General features: G+C 34.8%; 1 long non-coding RNA gene across 1 annotated transcript in view; it reads left to right on the top strand.

Moving 5' to 3' along the window:
* LOC126934123 (uncharacterized) overlaps positions 1 to 21,399 on the top strand; it is a 56,202-nt gene that overhangs the window by 22,115 nt on the left and 12,688 nt on the right. Inside the window, exon 5 of the long non-coding RNA XR_007718842.1 lies at positions 1,241 to 1,475. This is a non-coding gene — a long non-coding RNA (uncharacterized LOC126934123). The remainder of the gene's footprint in view (positions 1 to 1,240; positions 1,476 to 21,399) is intronic.

Here is a 21,399-nt window from a genome sequence, read left to right as displayed (position 1 = left end):
GTCTCCTCAAAGTTAGGAGTACTTTATTGGGCTGTGTATCAATTTGCTTATGGTCAACCCTGGCCAAAATCAAATCTATCCACACATGTGAGTGTGCCACTCACTGGGGGTCTTTTTCTTCCATTGTGGGACCCCTGCAGGTGGGATATCCTCCCCTTCTTTACAGCGTGGACCCCTCTGTTTCACTGACAGCTTCCCCAAGAGCCATCATAGCAGTGGTCACTTTATGTATGCAGCACTGTACGTATGGGATGAGGACAGTAGCTAGGGAGCCAAAGGTACTTGGGGGTGCAGAACCCAACACAATATTCCTCATGTGGGAGGTGAAACGTTCATCATCTGGTCCCTGGGTATTCAGGTCAAACATAGCCTGCCACATACTCATCTCTCGGATGACTTGCACCAAATCGGCATACAACTGCCATTTACTCACGGTTTTGCATATTTCACTGGTGTCGTTCCACAGTCTGTATGGCTGCCCATAGTCACTCAGTCAGGGTGTGGCTACCTTGCCCTTGCCCAACCACCTGCTCATCTGCAACTGCTGATGGAGGGAGGGGTGAGTGGTGATAGAGGCCAGCTTTTCCATCTCAGAGGCAGAACAGGAGATACTATCTGCTTCTTCTTCCCACAAATGAAGCACTCAGGCAGGCAGAGGTTCCCCTGGATGCTGACAGCAATGCTTGCCTAATTCCCGCAACTCAGTTGGGGTATAGGCAATATATGAGGTATGTTGCCTTACCTTGGAGAGTCCCCGAGTTTGCCTTTGGGGCCCCAATGGCTGTTCATGATCTGCCTTCTGATGGACCACTGGACAAGCGCACAACGGGGGTTCTTCCTCCTTGGTGTCAGATGAGTGGGGGTGTCCAACTGAGATGAGGGACCCAGGCCTGCATTCACAGCAGCCTCTAATTCCTTTTCCAAGCTCTGTAGCCAGGCCTGCAGGGGCCCTGCCTGCACCTGGAGGTCTCTATTCATGGCAGCTTCTATCTATTTTTCTGAGCTGTGTAGCAGGGCCTCCAGGTGCCCTGCCTGTGTCTGGAGGCGTCCATTCACGGCAGTATCTATCTCTTTTTCTAAGCTGTGTAGCTAGGCCTCTAGGTGCCCTGCCTGCACCTGGAGGGCCCTGACCTGCACTGCATCTCTCAGGGACTGGGTATGTACTTCTTGTAGCACAGTCAAAAGTGTCTATTCAACTCTTCTGGCAAAAGATCACTCCCTCTCCATGCTGTACTTCCAGCTGCTTCAGCGCCCTCTCCATGCTTGCGGGGAACCATCTACCTCCACTCAGGTTTCCACTGAGGCCCATCCGAGCAGCACAGCTGCCACCGGGTACCACAACCCATGTTGCAGCCACCTGGGTGCAGACCCAGAACTAACAGGGTATGAAGGCTCACTCACCTCGGGACCCTGTTCGTGATGCCAATTGTCAGGTTCTAACTGAGGTCCGAGGGGAGTTGGTCGGCAAGTGGCAGGTAACTTGGAAAACACTTGAGGAATCGTAGACAGTTTTCACATGGCTTTACTCTCTCTCTGGGCATGAGTGAGCCTATGTACAGCTTTTATTATACCTTTTACAGACAATAGTGGCTCAGGGCCAATCACAAGCTCATGTGGGTGACCACCTAATGCTCCTCACATGGCATGGTTACATAATGTGCAGGGTTATGTGCCTGCACTCGAAACCCACTGAGTCGTGCTGCTCCAGGAGGCCGCCACGGCCTACTCCTTACTAAAGCACAGTCATTTTCCTTACAGAAGGTGACATAAGCAATACTATATTACAAATATTTAGCCTATTAGTAGATGGGCCATAATGGAGAAATATTGCTGGGCAGAGTTAGCTGGTTGGTATGTTCACAATCATCCACATAAGATATGCAATATTTCAGAGCCAACTACAGAATAGGAAGAAAATGATAAGTCCACCATATGTTAAATTCTTTGATAAGAAACTTAAGTTTGGGTTCATCTATATATACCCTAAGTAGCATAGTGATTGGGATATTTGACGTACTCTTAAAATATTAAATATTTTAAAATGTTGTATACATGTGAGTACATATCAAATAGCTTAGATGAGTAATTTTGAGTTGGGGACATGGAAGTATTAAAGATCCCTTTTGAGAATCTGAGCTGGAGTGGAAGGACGTCATTTACCATGGAAAGATCCTACTGCAATTTGTCAGATTTTTCTATTGGACTGATATAAGTAAATATTTCCAACCCATGCTTACATACGTAATAAGTTTGAATAAGTAAAGAAATATTCTTTTCCTATGCAGCTATAATTCTGGCTCTAAAGGAACAATAAAAATGACAAACAACTATAATGTGGCTGAATTAAATTGGTGAAACCATGGGGAACCATGCTCTTCAGTGGGTCTTTTGGTAGAAGCTAATGAGACCTTAAACAAACAGCTGTAGCTAATGCTGCAGCCTGAGGAAATGTCCCCCATTACATCCATGTGTTCATTTCACATCTGGGTTTTGAATTGCATTCTAGGTTTTCGTATCATTTTCTCATGTTTGGATCTTCCTCCCCATGAGTCCTTTATAGTTGATTCTTCAATCAAGTTGTACTTTTGAATTACTTTAAATTCTACCTCTGTCCAATGTCTTATTAATTCTCTATGGATTAGTGCTCTTAATATCAGTCCTGCTTATCCTGCTCCCATCTTCAGCACCCAGGAGCCCCCTTTCTTATGTGACTAGTACCTCTGAGTGAAATGAGTCCAGATTTTCCACCTGGAAGTGCATTGCTCTTTATTAGAACAGGTGGTTCTTATGATATTATACATCTTTCCCCTGTGCTTTATTGATATTTAAAGTTTAAGAAGTATCATCTATTTTATACATATTCTGAGATTATTACCTTTTGGTATATGCTTTTAAGTAAAAGCAATCAATTTTTTTTAAAAACCATCTTTATCAAGGATTAAACTGTACTAAAAAAACTTTTTGTCCTGAAATTAGGCTAGAAATTCTACTAAATATTTTAAATTGCCTATTCTAAATGTATTTCTAATGTTTTATGTTATTCAAAACTCAGACTGAGAATAAATGTTTAAGTCAATTTATGGAATTAAGTAATTATCCTGACATAATTCATTGTAACATTCAGAATATTTTTCTTGCATTATCTCTTAGAGTTCTTATGAAAGAATAATGCAATTATTTATATTTATACAGAAACTTGTGATTATACTCTATCACTAAGTAATTACTCAACAGTTATCACTTCAATGCTTAGAACATCAAAGAAACTTTGAAATGAAGATAATACTTATGAGATCAAGTTCACAAAGTAGTTGTGACATTTATAAGAGGGATAATTAAACACACTTTATGAATTGGGGATGGGATCTAGGTTGGGCCAAATCTGCATCCTTTGCAGAGTTGAAAATTGATCATTTATGTCTAATGAGAAAATGATGAGGTTCTTTCACTTAGTAAGAACAAATCCTAAAGGAAGTTGCTGTTAGACAGAACAAATTTGTCCATATACACTTTGCCATTGGAACAGTGGCTTCTAGCTTTCATCACAGGAAAATATTTTTACTCAGTTTTCAATTACTGGTCAGCTTCAGTTTCTTGTTGTGATAGGTTGTAAAAGGGAAGTATTTACATTGTAAAAATTACTTTCTTAAAGCCACGAGACACTGAAGTATAACAGAGCATTCCCAAAATAGGAAAGAGGCATTTCTCCTGAACTCATCAATCAATAGGCTTTAGTCATGACATCTCCTTAGCTGTAGGGCCAAACATGTGTAAGTGGTATGCAGCAAACATAGTAATACTCACCAAATGAGTACCTGTACCCAGAGGAAGATAGTGGGGCCCGCCAGCAATGGTCTTTCTGGCAGAAACAGTAGTAAAACAGAAATGGCAGTGCTTTTACACAAAGATGGTGATACCCAGAGGTACTCATGACCCCTAACAGATTAGGCAGAGGTGTGCTTTCGAAGTAGAAATGTGTGGGGTCAGAATACATAGCTGTCCTCTACATCTGGTGCTGAGGAATAGAAGGGATGGACAACAGTCACTTGATAAGCAGGAAACAAGTTATATTTATGAATCTATCTGACATTCTACACCTGGCAATATGTTTAATTCACATAGCAATTTCTGTATCAGTAGGCGAGAGTAAACACCAGGGTGATATATTCACTTCTCTCAAAGTGACCTTGTCAGCTGAAGAAAAGAATTGTGTATTATTATATATTTCTGGAAAAAAATTGGCACTTGATACCACCTAAATTGATTACTTTTTAGCATTTCCTCAGTAGCACTTACGTATTTAGTCAGCACTATATTATTTTTACCTCTGCTAACCTGCACTTTGAAATTGGTTCCACCAATTCACTTTATAAATATCTACTGAGTTCAAGGAATGTGGCCCAGTATGGTAGTGGAGACACGAAAATGAATAAGATAGCTCTTTCTCTCAGAGAGTTTGCAATTAGGCAAAAATACAAAATAAAAATAATGATCATATCATTAGCAATATATGTAGTAGTCTCTGATGTGATACAGAAGAAATGTACTTTTATAATTAGAATATTATACAAAATAAGTTCCACTAATTTATAAATATTAAATAATCTACTATATATTGAATACTACGTACTTAGTATATGGCAGTGAAGCATACAGACAAAATCCCTTGCTGTTATGCAGCTTATAGTCTAGTGAGAAGACAAAGAAAACAAATAAATAAATGAATAAGAAAGGAACAATTGAATGAATGAATGAATGGTAAAGAGAAAATGTGCTATGAAATAGACTTAAGCTATAATTATACATGGGATTTCTGGGCTTGGAGAGGTTAGTTTCAATTGCAATTCAATAACACGATTAGTTAAACATCTTTGAGTAACTGAGTAAGAACCTGAAAGTGATGAGTCATACATGTACTTGGAGGAGACAAATAGTGATAGAATAGTGTTTAAATGAAAAACCTTGAGGCAGGAACATCCCTTTCCAATGGAAAGAACAGGATACAATTCAGTTTAGCTGAAGCAGAAAATCTAAAGGAGACTAACAAGGGATGACTCAAGAAAGGTGTCAGGAGCCTGGAACATGTAGAACTTTGTAAGTCATTGTGAAGACTTTAGTATTTTTCGCTGAGAGAGACAGGAAGCCACTGGAGAGTTTGAGTAGATGAGTGACCAGATTTGATTTACAGCTTAAGAGAATTATTCTGGCTGCTGTGTCCAAAATAGACACCAGGAAAGCAAGTGCAGAAGAAAAGATACTAGGTAGGCAGTTGCTCCAGATAAGACATGATCATGGCTTGACGCACAGTGGGATAAAGACACACTCTCAGAAGTTTGAAATACTTTGCAGATATAGCTTACAGTACTAACTGATGTATTGGTTATGAGATTTGAGAAAAAGAAAGTAAACGCAATCTCCAAGATACCTGCCTTGAGTAGAAAGAGATTGGTGTTTCCACTTATACATGTAGGAAAGACTGTTGAAAGAGACAATTTAGAGAGAAAATTGGTACATTTTTTCTATGTGTGAATCTTGAAACGTCAATTACATATTTGTGTGGAATTTAATACAAAAACGTTTACAGAGCAGTGGAAAGGTCTGTAATGGAGAGGTCAAAGGTATCAGAAACTCTAATACTGGATGATTATACAGAAAGAGAGGTATAAATAGAAGAAGAAATTAGGAAGAGAAACAGTAACAAAGAGAGAAATAAGAGAAGAAAATAAGGCATGACAGCATTTGGAGACAGAGAAAGTGAGCTAAAATAGTGAAATATACTAAACAAAGAAATTAATGAGGTGAAAAAACTAGAATTTTCTTTCTTTTTTTTTCTGTTTTTAGACAGAGTCTCACTCTGTTGCCCATGCTGGAGTGCAGTGATGCGATCTCGGCTCACTGCAAGCTCCGCTTCCCGGGTTCATGCCATTCTCCCGCCTCACCCTCCTGTGTAGCTGGGACTACAGGCACCCGCCACCACGCCGGGCTATTTTTTTTTTTTAGTAGAGACGGGATTTCACCGTGTTTGCCAGGATGGTCTCCATCTGCTGACCTCGTGATCTGCCCACCTTGGCCTCCCAAAGTGCTGGGATTACAGGCATGAGCCACCACCCCCGCCCTTGAATTTTCTTTTTTAAGTGAAGCCAAATGAAGAAAATATTTTGATGAGAAAATAGGGAATCCATAAATTTCCATCAATAAATTGAATAACTGGAAAAATCCATAGATTATGAGTACAGAGTCATGAATTATTACATGTATTAGATAAACTGTAACGTGTTGCATACAGAGTGTGCAAAGTGGTAGGAATTTGAATGCTACAATATAGCTAGACTAATACCATATTTTATTTTTTATTATTCATAAATTATCTACAATATTATCTTTCTTCTTTAATGGAAATATAATATTTTAACATTTTACAGGTCACAATACATTCATTTAAATATATTTAAATTATAAATTTTTAATGAACAACTGTAATAAATACCACAAAATGTTTTAATAAACATTCAACGTCTAACTTTTCTTTTTCTGTAGAGTTCTACTATATACAAATTAATGAGTGATGGTGAGATCTATTCCCTGTGGAGAAATAGCTATGTACCAAATTTGAGTCATATTCTGTTATTGAACACACAAATGTGTATAGGTAAATGAAGAAAATCTACATTTTCTTGGTTTTATTAACCCATCTTTGCTGTACATATTTAACTTAAACTTGCAAGAAACAGAAATAACATCTTTTCCTTAAGGTTATAATGATAGTCTACATCTGCTAGAAAGTATCATGCAGACAAGAAATTGTCAGAAATATATTTATGCAATGACATCAATGTGAATGTAGTTATAATATTTATTGCTGCAAATAAAATACAATAAAGTATACAAAGAACACATAAATGTTAAATAATCTGGTATTTACAAGTTATTTTATAAGATTAAAAACTTGAATCGTAAAAAAATTTTGTAAATTAAAAACCAAATAAAATGTAAAAATGTGTTTGTCCAAAGGATTATATGTATATTTCTATTAATTGTGTAAATTATCTGTATAGATTTCCTTATAAACTTTTGAGAAAAAAATATAACCTTACATGTCATAGAATATACTAAAATAAACTCACAAGATGATGTATTATGTGGTACTCAAATAATCCTAACAAGTAAAATTACTTATATTTCTTAAGTTTCTGAAATTATGCCTGAGAAATTTTATAAATAAAAATGTGAAAATCCATCCTTATGAAAAAACTCCAATGACATAAATAACATTCCATGATTAAATTAAATAGACTGAAAACTGATGTAGAAAATTTTTTCCATCATGATGTTGCTGTTTGGTGGATAAAATTCTTTATTGTAATTCATAAGTAAAACGACTTTAGGAAATAGATATATTTCCTGTCTCATCGACAAACACATGCTTTTCATATTCACATTTCAAACTAACAGAAGAGTGTATTTGACAAAGAGAGCTAGCAGGAAAATGAACTCGCCCTTAGTCATACCAACTGTTGCCAATCTTAAGTAATTCTCGGAGAGGTTTAGTCTCACACAGGCAACAGCTGCAGGACTCTGATGAGCCTCCAGGGTGGTCTTGTGTGCCCAACATTTTTTGTTTTCTACTTAAAAATCAACTGACCAGGATGTGCCTGAGTACACACTGTTCTAACCAAATGCCTAATGCTATTTTATGTTGCCTTGAATTTTATTACCGAGCATCCTTTGAAATACGACGCATGCCATTTTTCTTTAATATCTAATTCTAAAAGCAAAGGAAGATAGCTTACTTCCTTGTACGTTTCATGAGTAAAGCAAAGAATCATGTCAGAAGCATAAAGCAATGCACTCCTCAGTAACAAGGTATCACTTCACAAATTATCATGAAAAGAAATGCCAAATTGGCTTAAGGTAAAACAAAACCAGCAAGAGAAAATTAAATTAAAAATCATGGTCAATTCATTTTCTATTAGAAAAGACACAATGTCATTATACAATTCTATTTTCATACTTAATCTTTGTGGAAAACATAATTAGAATAAACAATGATGAGAGAGAAGGTATAATAGGTATTTTTAAAAAATTCTATCCCTCCTGCCACCCTTCACCCTCAAGTAGACCACTGTGTCTATTGTTCCCTTCTTTGTGCCCATGTGTTCTCCTTTTATAGACCCCACTAATAAATGACAATGTACAATATTTGGTTTTCTGTTCTTGTGTTAGTTTGCTTAGGATGATGGTCTTTAGTTGTGTTCATGTTGCTGCGAAGCATTTTTTTTTTTTTTTTTTTTTGAGACAGAGTCTCACTCAGTCGCCCAGGCTGGAGTGCAGTGGCGTGATCTCGGCTCACTGCAAGCTCCGCCTCCCGGCTTCACGCCATTCTCCTGCCTCAGCCTCCGGAGTAGCTGGGACTACAGGTGGCCGCCACCACGCCCAGCTTTTTTATTTTTATTTTTTTATTTTTTAGTTTTAGTAGAGACGGGGTTTCACCGTGTTAGGCAGGATGGTCTCGATCTCCTGACCTTGTGATCCTCCCGTCTCAGCCTCCCATAGTGCTGGGATTACAGGCGTGAGCCACCGCACCCAGCTCAAAGGATATTATCTTATTCTTTTCTTGTGGGGGATGTATAGTATTCCATAGTGTATATGTACCACTTTTTTTTTTTATGTCCAGTCTAATGTTTGATGAGTGTTTAGGTTGATTCCCTGTCTTGGCTATTGTGAATAGTGCTACAATACACATATATGTACATTAGACTTTATGGTAGAATGAATTATATTCCTTTGGGTATATACCCGGTAATAGGATTGCTGCATCAAATCATAATTCTATTGTAAGTTCTTAGAGAAATCGCCATACTGTTTGCCACAATGGCTGAACCTAATCTGCATTCTCACCAGCTGTGTGTTAGCATTCCCTTTTATCCACAACCTCGTCAGTATCTGTTATTTTTTGACTTTTTAATAGTAGCCATTCTGACTGGTGTGAGAAGGTATCTCATTGTGGTTTTAATTTGTATTTATCTAATAATTAGTGAAGTTGAGCATTTTCTCATATGCTTGTTGGCTGCATATGTCTTCTTTGAAAAAGTGTCTCTTCATGTCCTTTACCTGTATTTTAATAGGATTGCTTCCTTTTCTTGTAAATTAGTTTAAGCTCCGGCTGGGGGCGGTGGCTCACACCTGTAATCCCAGCACTTTGGGAGGCTGAGGTGGGCGGGACCATGAGATCAGGAGATCGAGACCGTCCTGGCTAACACGGTGAAACCCCGTCTCTACTAAAAATACAAAAAACGAGCCCGATGTGGTGGCAGGTGCCTGTCATCCCAGCTACTCAGGAGGTTGAGGTAGGAGAATGGAATGCACCCAGGAGGAGCAGCTGGCAGTGAGCCAAGATCACGCCACTGCACTCCAGCCTTCCAGCCTGGGTGACAGAGCAAGACTCCATCTTAAAAATAAATAAATAAATAAATAAATAAATAAATAAATAAATAAATAAATTGTTTAACCTCCTTGCAGATTCTAGATAATAAATCTTTATCAGACTCACAGTTGGCAAATATTTTCTCCTATTCTGTAGGTTGTCTGTTACTCTATTAATAGTTTCTTTTGCTATGCAAAAGCACTTTAGGTTAATTACTTCTCATTTATAGTTTTTTATTTCATTGCAATTTTTTTTGCACCTTCATCATTAAATCTTTGCCATGTCCTATGTCCAGAATTGTATATTCTGGATTTTCTTCCATAGTTTTTATACTTTTGGGCTTTAAAATTAAATTTTTAATCTATCTTGAGGTGATTTTTGTATATGGTATAAGGAAGTGGTCCAGTTTCATTCTTCTCAATGTGGCTAGTCAGTTATCCCACCACCATTTCTGGAATAAGGAGTGCTTTCCCCATCGCTTGTTTTTGTCACCTTTCAAATTTCAGATGGTTGTAGTTCTGCAGCATTATATCGGGGCTCTCCATTCTGTTCCATTGGTCAATGTGTCTGTTTTTCTACCATTACCATGCTGTTTTGGTTACTGTCACTTTGTAATATAGTTTGAAGTTGGGAAACACTATGCCTCTAGCTTTGTTATTTTGCTTAGGATGTCTTGGCTATTTGGCCTATGTTTTTGGTTTCATGAATTTTAAAACATTTTTTTTTTTTTCTAATTACATGAAGAACATCATTGTTAGTTTGATAGGAATCACATTGAATCTGTAAATTGCTTTGGTCAGCATAGCCGTTTTAAAGATATTGATTTTTCCTTATCCACGAGCATGAGATGATTTTCCACTTGTTTTTGTCTTCTCTGATTTTTTTGTGCAGTGTTTATTAATTCTCATGGTAGAGATCATTAACCTCCCTGGTTAGCTGTATTCTTAGGCATTTTATTCTTTCTGTGGTAACTGCAAATGAGATTGCATTTCAGATTTGGCTCTTAGCTTGGATGTTGTTGATAAATAGTGTATGTTGATTTTACAATCGACATAATTTGAAACCATTGTTTAACAAAATGAAACTTTGCTGAAGTTTTTTATAAGATCAAGTAGCTTTTTGGGCCAAGACTATAGGATTTTCTAGGTATAGCATTGTCATCCGCAAGCAGAGATAGTTTGACTTCCTCTCTTCCTATTTGGATACCTTTATTTATTTCTCTAGCCTGAGTGCTCTGGACAGGAATTTCAGTACTATGTTGAATAGGAGTGGTGAGAGAGAGCATCCTTGTCTTGTTCTGGTTTCCCAAGGGAATGCTTCCAGCTTTTGCGCATTCAGTATGATGATGACTGTAGGTTTGTCATAGATGGCTTTTATTAGTGTGAAGTATGCTCCTTAAATGCCCAGCTTACTGAGTGGTTTTAACATGAAGGATGTTACATTTTGTGAAGAGTTCTTTCTGCATCTATTGAGATAATCAGGTGGTTTTTGTTCTGTTTATGTGATTAATCACATTTATTGATTTGTGGATGTTGATCCAACCTTGCATCCTGGGGTTGAAGCCTAATTGACTGTAGTGGACTGGCTTTTGATGTACTGCTGGATTTGGTTTCCAAGTGTTTTGTTAAGGATTTTAGTGTCTATGTTCATCAAAAATATTGACCTAAAGATTTTTGTTGTTATTGTTATGTCTCTGCTAGCTTTTGGTATCAGGATGATATTGACTTCATCCTGATGACTGAGTTAGGAAGGAGTCCTTTTCTCCCCAATTTTTTGGAATAGTTAAAATAGAATGGGTACCAGCTCTTCTTTATGCATCTGGTAAAATTTGGCTGTAAATCCATCTAGTCCTGTGCTATTTTTGCTTAGTAGGCTTTTTATAAAGAATTTAATTTCAGAGCTCATTATTGGTCTGTTTTGGAATTTAATTTCTTCCTGGTTCAGTCTTGGGAGGCTGTATGTGTCCAGGAATTTATCCATTTCCCCTGGGCTTCAAGTTTGTGTACCTAGATGCATTTGTAGTAGTATCTGGGTTTTTTTCTCCCACTGTGGGGTTGGTGGTAATGTCTCCTTTGTCATTTCTGATTGTTTGTTAATCTCTTATATAATTTTTCACATCTCAATTTTTCTTTAGCTCAGTTCTAATATTAATTATTTCTTGACTTCTGCTAGTCTTGGGTTGGTTTGCTCTTGTTTCTTTAGCTCCTCTGGGTATGATGTTAGGTTGCTAATTTGAGTCTTAAAAAATTAGTTTATAATAGAAAAAAAATGTATTGTTTGCAGTGGTGAGGGATTCATATATACTTAACCAACAGCATGGGAGGGTCTATGCTATGTGCTAACCGAGGGCAGATATCAACTGCAACCAACTAACTGATGTGCTTCTTCAGGTAACCAAGTAAATATCAGCAAGTATTATAATGCTATAAATATATATTAATATATTCCAGCCACATTTGATGTTTTAAAATTGTTTTAATGTTGAAAAGAATGTAGATAGACATTTCAGATGATCAGTTTACCACTATTGAGACACAGATATTGAGTATAGATAGGACCAATTGATATAACTTAAACATACTTAATGTTTAATTTTGTGTTTCTATTCATTTTATTTGTAAAATATAGCTAGTAGTGCAAACACCACAGGAATCTTATAAGAAATGAGGTAGTTTCATATGTGATCCTTGTGCTGACATTATACTTAATAATGACAAACTAGGTGTTTTCCTCCTAACATGGAGGACATATCAAGAATGGCTTTTTCAAATTATGAGGAAGTCGTAGTCAATACAGTAACACAAGAAAATGAAATAAAACGTATACAATTTTAGAAGGAAGAAATAATTGTCTTTGAAATGACATGATTGTCTCTAAAGAAAATCTAAAAGAATCAACAACTTAACTTTTTAAAGATAGAAACATTGCGGGATATAAGTTCAACATGTATAAAAACCATTTTCTATTACCAGAAATAAGTTATTATAATTTAGTTATTGAAATTATCAAAGGCTATGTCTTGTTTTTAAATATTTTGGAACACATCCAACCACTAAAGAAATATATTATTTAAATAATTGGTAAACGTTAACTGTGAAACTCTAGAAATTGAGTTTTTTGAAGGGAAATGAATGGCATTCTTCAATTTTTTTTTCTTATAGTAAGTGACTTGTATTCTATATATACTGATCTTACTGAATATATCTTTTTTCTTTTTACAGGGTTGAGGATAAAATTTCCTGTAACGTAAAACTAACCATTTTAGAATGTACAAGTCAGTGGCATTTAGTAAATTTGCTGTGTTCTGCAACCAATACCTCTGTTTAGTGACAAGACATTTTCATCAACCACAAAAATAACTCATACCCATTAAGCAATGAATTCTCATTCCTCCCAGCCAAGCTTCTGGTATCTACTAATCTGTTTTCTGTCGCTATAGATTTACCCATTCAATACATATAATAACATGAAATAATGCAATATGTAACTTTTTGTGTCACTCTTCTTTCTCTTAGCCTAATGCTTCTGAGATTCATCCAAGTTGTACCACGTTTTGGGACATTGTTCTTTTTTATGGCTAAACAATACTGTGTTGTATATATATACACCAAAATCTGATTATTCATTCGTCTATTAATGGACATTTGAGTGGATTGCCATTTTGAGCTATTGTGAATAGTATTATTATGAACATTTGTGTACACATATTTGTCTAAATGTCTCTTCTCAATTATTTTGAGTATGTGTCATGAGATAATTCCATGTTAAGCTGGTTGAAGAATCACTATTTTCCATAGTAGATGCAGCATTTTATATTCCCACTATCAAGGCATGAGAGTTCCAATTTGTCCACATTCTTATCAACATTTGGTATTTTTCTTTAAAAGAAAAATCACCATCCTAGTGATTGTGAAGTAGTATCTCAATATGATTTTGATATGTGTTTTCCTAATGACTAATTGTGCTGAGCAGCATTTTGTGTGTTGGTTGGCCATTTTAATACCTTCTTTGAAGAAATGTCTATTTAAGTATTTTGCCCATTTCTAAATTGGGCTTTTTTGTGTGTGTGGTTATTGTTGAATTATAAGTGTTTCTTATATATTCTGGATATTAGATACTTATTAGCATATGACTTACCAAAATTTTCTCCCACCCTGTTGGTTGTCTTTTCACTTTTTTATATTTTCCTTTAATACACATTTTCATTTTTAATAAAGTCAAATTTAGCTTTTTAAAAATTATTTTGTTGTTCATGCTTTTCGTTTCTGATCTAAAAATCCATTGCATGAACAAGATCAATAAAATGTAACTTACCCCTGTGTTTTACTCTGAAAGCTTTACTGTTTAGATATAATCCACTTTAAGTTACTTTTTGTGTATGGTGTAAAGTAGGGGTCCAACTTTACTCTTTTGCATTTGAATATCATTTTCTGAGCAGTATTTGTTGAAGAGATTATTTTTTGTCTATTATTTTTTGCTTATTGATTAATCTTGGCACCCTTGCCAAAAATTAATTTGTCAAAAATATGTGGGTTTATTTCTGGGCTCTATATGCTAGTACAACACTGTTGTGGTAGATTTGTAGTGTATTTTAAAATTGGGAAGTGAGTCCTCAAACTTTACTGCTCTTTCTCAAGATTTTTTTGACTACATGAGGTACCTGGTGTTCTGTATGAGTTTCAGGATCAGTTTTTCCATTTCTGAAAAGAAAAACAAAAAAAGAAAAAATGTCTGTTGGGATTTTGATAGGGATTTCCTTGAATGTATAGATTAGTTTGAGTATTAACATATTCACCATAGTAAGCCTTCCAATCCATGAATGCAAGGCATCTTTTTATTTACTTAGGTTTTCCTTAATTTATTTAAGGAATGTTTCATAGCTTTCAGTGTACAGGTCTTACACTTCCTTAGGTATTTTATTTTTTAGATTTTATTGTAAATAAAATTGATCTTAACTTCTGTTTTGATTAATTGCTGCTATACAAAAGCACAATGAATTTTTTGTGTTAACTTTGTGCCTTGCAAGTTTGCTGAATTAATTTTTCTGGCACTAGCAGTTGTGTGTACTTGTGTGTATGTATGGGAGTTCTTTAGGATTTTACATATATATGTATGGATATACACACCTATGTGTATATATATGTATGTATGTATACATCCATGTGTGTATATATGTACGTATATATACATCCGTGTGTATATGTACATATCTGTACATCCATGTGTATATGTATGTATATATACATCCATGTATATATGTATGCATAATCATTTTCCATTAAAATAAATATAGTTTCACTTCTTTCTTTACAATTTGGATGACTTTTATTTTGTTTTCTTGCCTAATTGTTCTGGCTAGCATTTCTGGTATAAAGTTGAGTAGCAATGGTGAAAGTGGCTATCATTCTCTTGTTCCTGATTTTAAGAGATAATAATCCTTTAGTCTTTCACCATCTAGTGTGATGTTAGCTGTGGGTTTTTTATATTGCTCTTTGGTAGGTTGAAGAAATTTATTGCACTCTTTTTTGCTAAGTATTTGTAATATAAAAACATGTTGAATTGTGTCAAATAGCTTTCTACATTGAGATGGTCATTTTTTTATTCCTTCATGTCAATAATATATTATTATTAGTTTTTATGTGTATTTGTTTTTATATGTATTTTTTTATATAACATATTAGTTTTTATATGTTGAAATACCCTTATGCTTCTGGGATAAATAGCTCATAGTAATGGTGTATAATTTATTTGAGTCTACTAGTTCCATTTTTATTCATACATTAAAATTATACATATATATAGGGAATGTACGATATTTTGATACATGCATACAATGTGTGATAATTGAATCAGGACACTTAGAATATCCATCTATTCAAGAATTTATCGTTGTTGGGGATTGAAGACATTCTAAATTTTCTTTTCTAACTATTTTGAAACACACCATAAATTATCGATGACTATAATCACCCTACTGTGCTATCACACATTAGAACTTGTTTTTTCTATCTAACTATAATTTTGTACTCATTCAACTTCTCTTCATTCTCACTTTCTTCCGTACCCTTTCCAGCCTCCGGCAACCACCATTCTACTTTCTTCCTCCATAGTTCAACTTTTTAAGCTCCTGTATATCAGTGAGAACCTACAATATTTGTCCTTCTGTGCCAGCCTTATTTTGTTTAACACAATTTCCTCCAGGCTCATCTATGTTTCTCCAAATGACAGGATTTTATTCTTTTTCTGGTTGAATATTGAATATTTCATGTGGAGTGCAGTGGTGCAATCTTGGTTCACAGAAGCCTCTGCGTCCAGGGTTCAAGTGATTCTCCTGCCCTACCCTCCTGGGTAGCTCAGAATATAGGTGTGCACCATCACCCCAGCAAATTTTTGTATTTTTAGTAGAGAAGGGGTTTTGCCATGTTGCCCAGGCTGATCTTGGGTTCAAACAATCCTAAGACCTTAGCCTCCCTAAATGCTGGGATTAAGGCTTGAGCCACCGCACCTGGCGATCTCTATTTCATTTAGCTCTTTACTTCGTTCCTTCTACTTACTTTGCGTTTTGTTTGTTCTTGCTTTTCTAATTCCTTGACATGCATAATTAGGTTGTCCATTGGAAATATTTCTACTTTTTTGATGTAAGGATTTATTGCTATAAACTTTCCTCTTAGTACTGCTTTTGCTGTATTTCATGGGTTTGGGTATTTTGCATTTCCATTTTTATTTGTTTCAAGAAATCTTTTGATTTTTCTGCTTAATTTTCTCCTTAATTTTTTTCTTGACCCCGTGGTAATTAGGGAACATTTTATTTAATTTTCATGCATGTGTACAGCTTTGAAACTCCTTATTTTATTGATTTCTAGTTTTATTCTATTGTGGTCTGAGGAGATATGTGATATAATTTTGATTTTTAAATATTCATTGATAGTTGCTTTGTAGCCTAACAAGTGGTCTATTTTGGAGAATTTTCTATGTGCTGATACAAATGTCTGTTCTGGAGCTTCTGGATGAAGTGTTCTCCAAACGTCTCTTAGGTCCATTTGATCTATAGTGCAGTTTAAATTAGATTCCCCTGTGTGAATTTGCTGTCACAATGATCTGTCTAATGTTGAGAGTATGGTGTTGAAGTCCATTACTTTAGTGTTTTGGAGTCTATCACTCACTCCCTTCATCTCTAATAATATTTGCTTTATGTATCCGGGTGCTCTAGTTTTGAATACATATATATTTATATTATTATATTCTTTTTAATTGACTGCTTTATCATTACATAACTTTCTTTGCTTTTTTCTATATTTTTTTACTTAAAGTTTATTTTGTGTAATGTAAATATAGTTACTTTTTTACATCACTGGTTTTCATTTGTGTGGATTGTCATTGTCCATTTATATTTTCAGTCTATGTGTGTCTTCTTAGGTGACATTAGTTTCTCATAGGGAAGTGTACAATATGGTCTTCTTCTTCTTCTTCTTCTTTTTTTTTTTTTTTTTAACTCAGCTAGTCTATAGCATTTTTTGGGGGAATTTAAACTGTTTACCTACAAGGTTGTTATTGATTGGTGAGGATACACTTCCTTCATTTTATTAATTGTTATCTGATTGTTTTGTGTATTTTTTGTTTGTTTCTTTCTTTCTCATTGCTTGTTTTTCTATTTGGTGCCTTTTTGTATCGATAACATTGGTTTTATTTCCCTTTCTTATGTAAATACCTGCTTTTCCAGTAAGTTTTACTGTATGCCTCTCTCTATTTTAAAACTGAATGTTACTTTGGAGGTTGGCATGATTATGTTCTCCTATAATTGATTTGATTTTTTTTTTTTATATTTGCTTTAAGGATTCTATTCTTTTATTTATTTTTTTTTTTGTTTTGAGACAGAGTCTTGTTCTGTCACCAGAGTAGAGTGCAGTGGCACAATCTCGGCTCACTGCAACCTCTGCCTCCCAGGTTCAAACAATTCTCCCGCCTCAGCCTCCTGAGTAGCTGGGACTACCAGCGCATGCCATCATGCACAGCTAATTTTTGTATTTTCGGTAGAGACAGGGTTTCACCATGTTGGCCAGGATGGTCTTGATCTCTTGACCTCATGATCCACCCGCCTCGGCCTCCCAAGGTGCTGGGATTACAGGCTTGAGCCACCACACCCGGCTGCCTCAAGGACTCTTTCTGTATCTCTGAATTTCATTAACTTGACAAGCATATGTTTCTTCTACATACTACTTATGTATTTTTAAAATTGTGGTAAATGCACATAATAAAAAATTTCCCAACTTAACCATTTTTTAGTGTGTGGTACAAAAGTGTCACTGCATGCACATTGTGGGGTATCAGATTTCTAAAACTTTTCTTATTGCACTCCATTGAACAACTCCCATCCCCCACTTCCCCCCAGACTCTGACAATTTTCATTTTACTTCCTATTTGTAAAAAATTAACTAGTTTAGAATCCACATGTAAGTAGAATCATGCAATATTTTTCTCTTTGTAACTGACTTATTTCACTTACCATAATGTCTTCAAGGTTTATCCACTTTGCAGAATATGAAAGGATTTCTTTTTTAAGGCTGAATAATATTTCATTACATGTATATGTACCACATTTTCCTTATCCATTCCTCAGTCTATGGACATTTAGGTGACATCAACCTCTTGGCTGTTGTGAGTAAGGCTTCAATGAACATTGACAGACATATGTCTTCAAAATCCTGTTTTTAAGTTTTTGGATATATACTCAGAGATGGGATTGCTAGATCATATAGTATTTCTATTTTTAATTTTTTGAGGAACTTCTATACTATTTTCCCTAGTGGCTATGCCATTTTACATTCCCACCAGTAGTTTATAAGAATTTCAATTTCTCCACATACTAGGCAACACTTCTTATTTTGTTTTCTTGTTATTATTGTTTCAGACTTACCATCCTAAGAGTACGAATGATATCTCATTGTGGTTTTCATTTGCATTTCCATGATAATCAGTGATATTGATGATCTTTTCATATACCAATTGGTGATTTGTATATTTTCTTTGGAGAAAAGTCTAGTCTATCCAAGTCCTTTGCCTATTTATAATTTAGATTACTAGCGTTTTGTTTTTGAGTTGTAAAACTTTTTAACACAAGTGTCAGCTCTAATTCAAAAATACAAAATTTGAAATACTCCAACTGAAACTTATTGAGCACCAACATAATGCTCAAAGGAAATGCTCACTAAAACTTTTTGTATTTCAGAATTTTGGATAAGGGATGCTAAAACTGTATATTCTATACATTAACTCCTCTTCAGATATGTGGTTTGCAAATATTTTTCCCTTTCTGTAGAATGCATTTTCATTCTGTTATTGTTTCCTATGTTGTGCAGAACTTTTAAAGTTTGATGTACTTTCATATTTTTAATGCCTTTCTGTGAGAATGCATTTTTTTTTTTTTTTTTTTTTTTATTGTTTCTGTCCCCAGGCTACGTTGTGCAGAACTTTTAAAGTTTGATGTACTTTCATTTATCTATTAATGCTTTACTTTCCTGTGATTTTGGGGTCATATCCAAAAAGTGTTGTCACATTCAATGTCATGAAGTTTTCCCCATTTATTTAGGCCTAGAAATTGTATAGTTTCAGGTCTTACATTTGGATTCTTAATTGATTTTTAGTTAATTTTTACAAGTGGCATAAAAATAGGATCAAATTTTACTGTTTCGTGGGTGAATATCTAGTGTTCCCAGCACAATGTGTTGAGAAGACCATTCTTTTTTCATCGTGTGGTTTGACACCCTTGAAAAATTATTTGACCATGTATGCAAGAATTTACTTCTGGACTCTATTTTCTATTCCATTGGTCTATTTGTCTTTATGACAATACTATACTATTTTGGTTACTACAGTTTTACAATGTATTTTGATATCATGAAGTGTGAAACCTCTGGCTTTTCCTTTTTCAAAATTGCTTTTGTTATTGAGACTACTTTGAGGTTCCATAGAATTTTAGTTTTCTTTTCCTATTTCTGCAAACAGAAAAATGCCATTTGAATTTTGATGGGCATTACATTGAATCTGTAGATCAATCTGGATAGTATAGATACTTTAACAAGACCATTTTCAAATCCATGGAAAATCCAGGGACATGTACTGTCTTCCAATTTACTTGTGTCTTCTTTAATTTTCCTCAACAATATTTTGAAATTTTTGGTGCATAAGTCTTTTGTCTCCTTGGTTAAATTTATTCCTTAGTATTTTGTTCTATTGATGCTATTATAAATGACATTGCTTTCTTAATTTCTTTTTGGATAGTTTACAGTTAGTGTATAGAAATGCGGCTATTTGTATTGATTTTTGTATCATCCAACATTTCTGAATTCATTTATTAGTTCTAACTGGTTTGTGTGTGTGAGTGTGTGTGTGTATGTTCTTTAGAATTTTCTGTGAATAACATCATGTCTTTTGAAGATACCATTTTATGTTTTTTTTTTTTCCGTTGGTTGCATTTTATTTATTTTTTTTTAATCTAATTGCTCTGGCTAGGACTTTCATTACTATATTAAATAGAAGTGCTGATTTCTGTGTTGATCTTCTGTCTGGTTGTTCTTGATTTATGCATTTTTAGTGGTGCTTGATGTCATCTTTGAGTCAACCACTTCAATTTTATTTTTACCCAGGAATCTTTTACTTAATAATGTGTTTATAAATGCTTTCAGTTTTATTCTTTTGGTTCATTTAAAACACACACACACACACACACACACACACACACACACACACACGCAATCATGGCAAAGGAAAAGACCTCTTTTCTCCTTCTGTCCTCAGCATTTTCTCTCCCCAATTCCCTCTTTACTGTATTCAACCAAAAAACTGTTTATGTCTGATTCTGTCAGGAGTAAGTAGGTGACCTCTGGTCAAATTCAGTCATATGGGGTAAAAAACAATCACTGGCAGATACAAGGCAAGAGATTCAAATTAGAAATTATACGTGAAACTCTAGTTGAGTAACAAAGACATTTTTAAAGGTTTTATAAAAAGTTGCAGTATTTTTAAAATCCTGTTTATTATTAGGCTGTCTTTGTGTCTGTCAGTTCCTTCAAACATCCTTTATCCACTCCTCTATGATAAGGAATTTTGATCCTTATAGCCACACCAAATGCAGCTCCCTGACATCAACATTAGTTTGAAAACTGGTTGGCAGTAGGCCTGGGGCTTCTGTCTTCTTATCGTTTATGGATCTGGTTTCTCTTTCACATTACGAGAGGCATTTGTTTTTCTTTTTGAAAAAAGTATATGTATTTTAGATATTTTAAAAATATCTCTCCCACGTTTTACTATGAACCACGTGAAGGAGATATTCTGTGATAATACCTAAAATGTGAAACTATCTTAATTGGTAACTCTGATTAATGTTTCTTATCAAGTACACATGTATTGTACATTTATCTATGGTAAGATAAATTGCTTGGACTTTGGTGTCTGATTTCTTTATTGCAAGATTTTCAAATGCCAAAAATATTTCATAAAGAAATGATTATGATTCACTCAGATTTTTATGCTTTACTGCATATACAGTTAAGTAATGCAAAATATTGATGGCAAAGAAGAATATTAACAGTCATTTTATGCTTTTTGTGTATTTTGTTTACCTATGGTTACATATCTAGAATTGTATTATAGATCATATTCTTAAGTGTCTTAGACAATGGATTATCACAGTTGATAAATTATCCCATTAAAATAAACTATTTGAATCTTTCATCGTTATACATCACAGCCACCAACTAAATAATTTTAATCTAATTTTGTAGGTTACATATTTTTAAGATTTAAGATAATTCCAACCCCCCCACCCCAGGATTTTATAGCACAGTAAAAACATGTTCTTTAAGATAAGCTTAATCTGTATTTTTAATCTTCAACTATACTATTTAATGTGTGGCTTTGTAAAAGTAACTTATAAATGTCTTTTCCAGTTTCTCCCCTATACCTACCTCAGGGTTGTG

The sequence above is a fragment of the Macaca thibetana genome, chromosome 13 (genome assembly GCF_024542745.1).
Source record: "Macaca thibetana thibetana isolate TM-01 chromosome 13, ASM2454274v1, whole genome shotgun sequence".
Classification (NCBI taxonomy): Eukaryota; Metazoa; Chordata; class Mammalia; order Primates; family Cercopithecidae; genus Macaca; species Macaca thibetana.
This window is presented reverse-complemented; position numbering and strand designations above follow the sequence as displayed.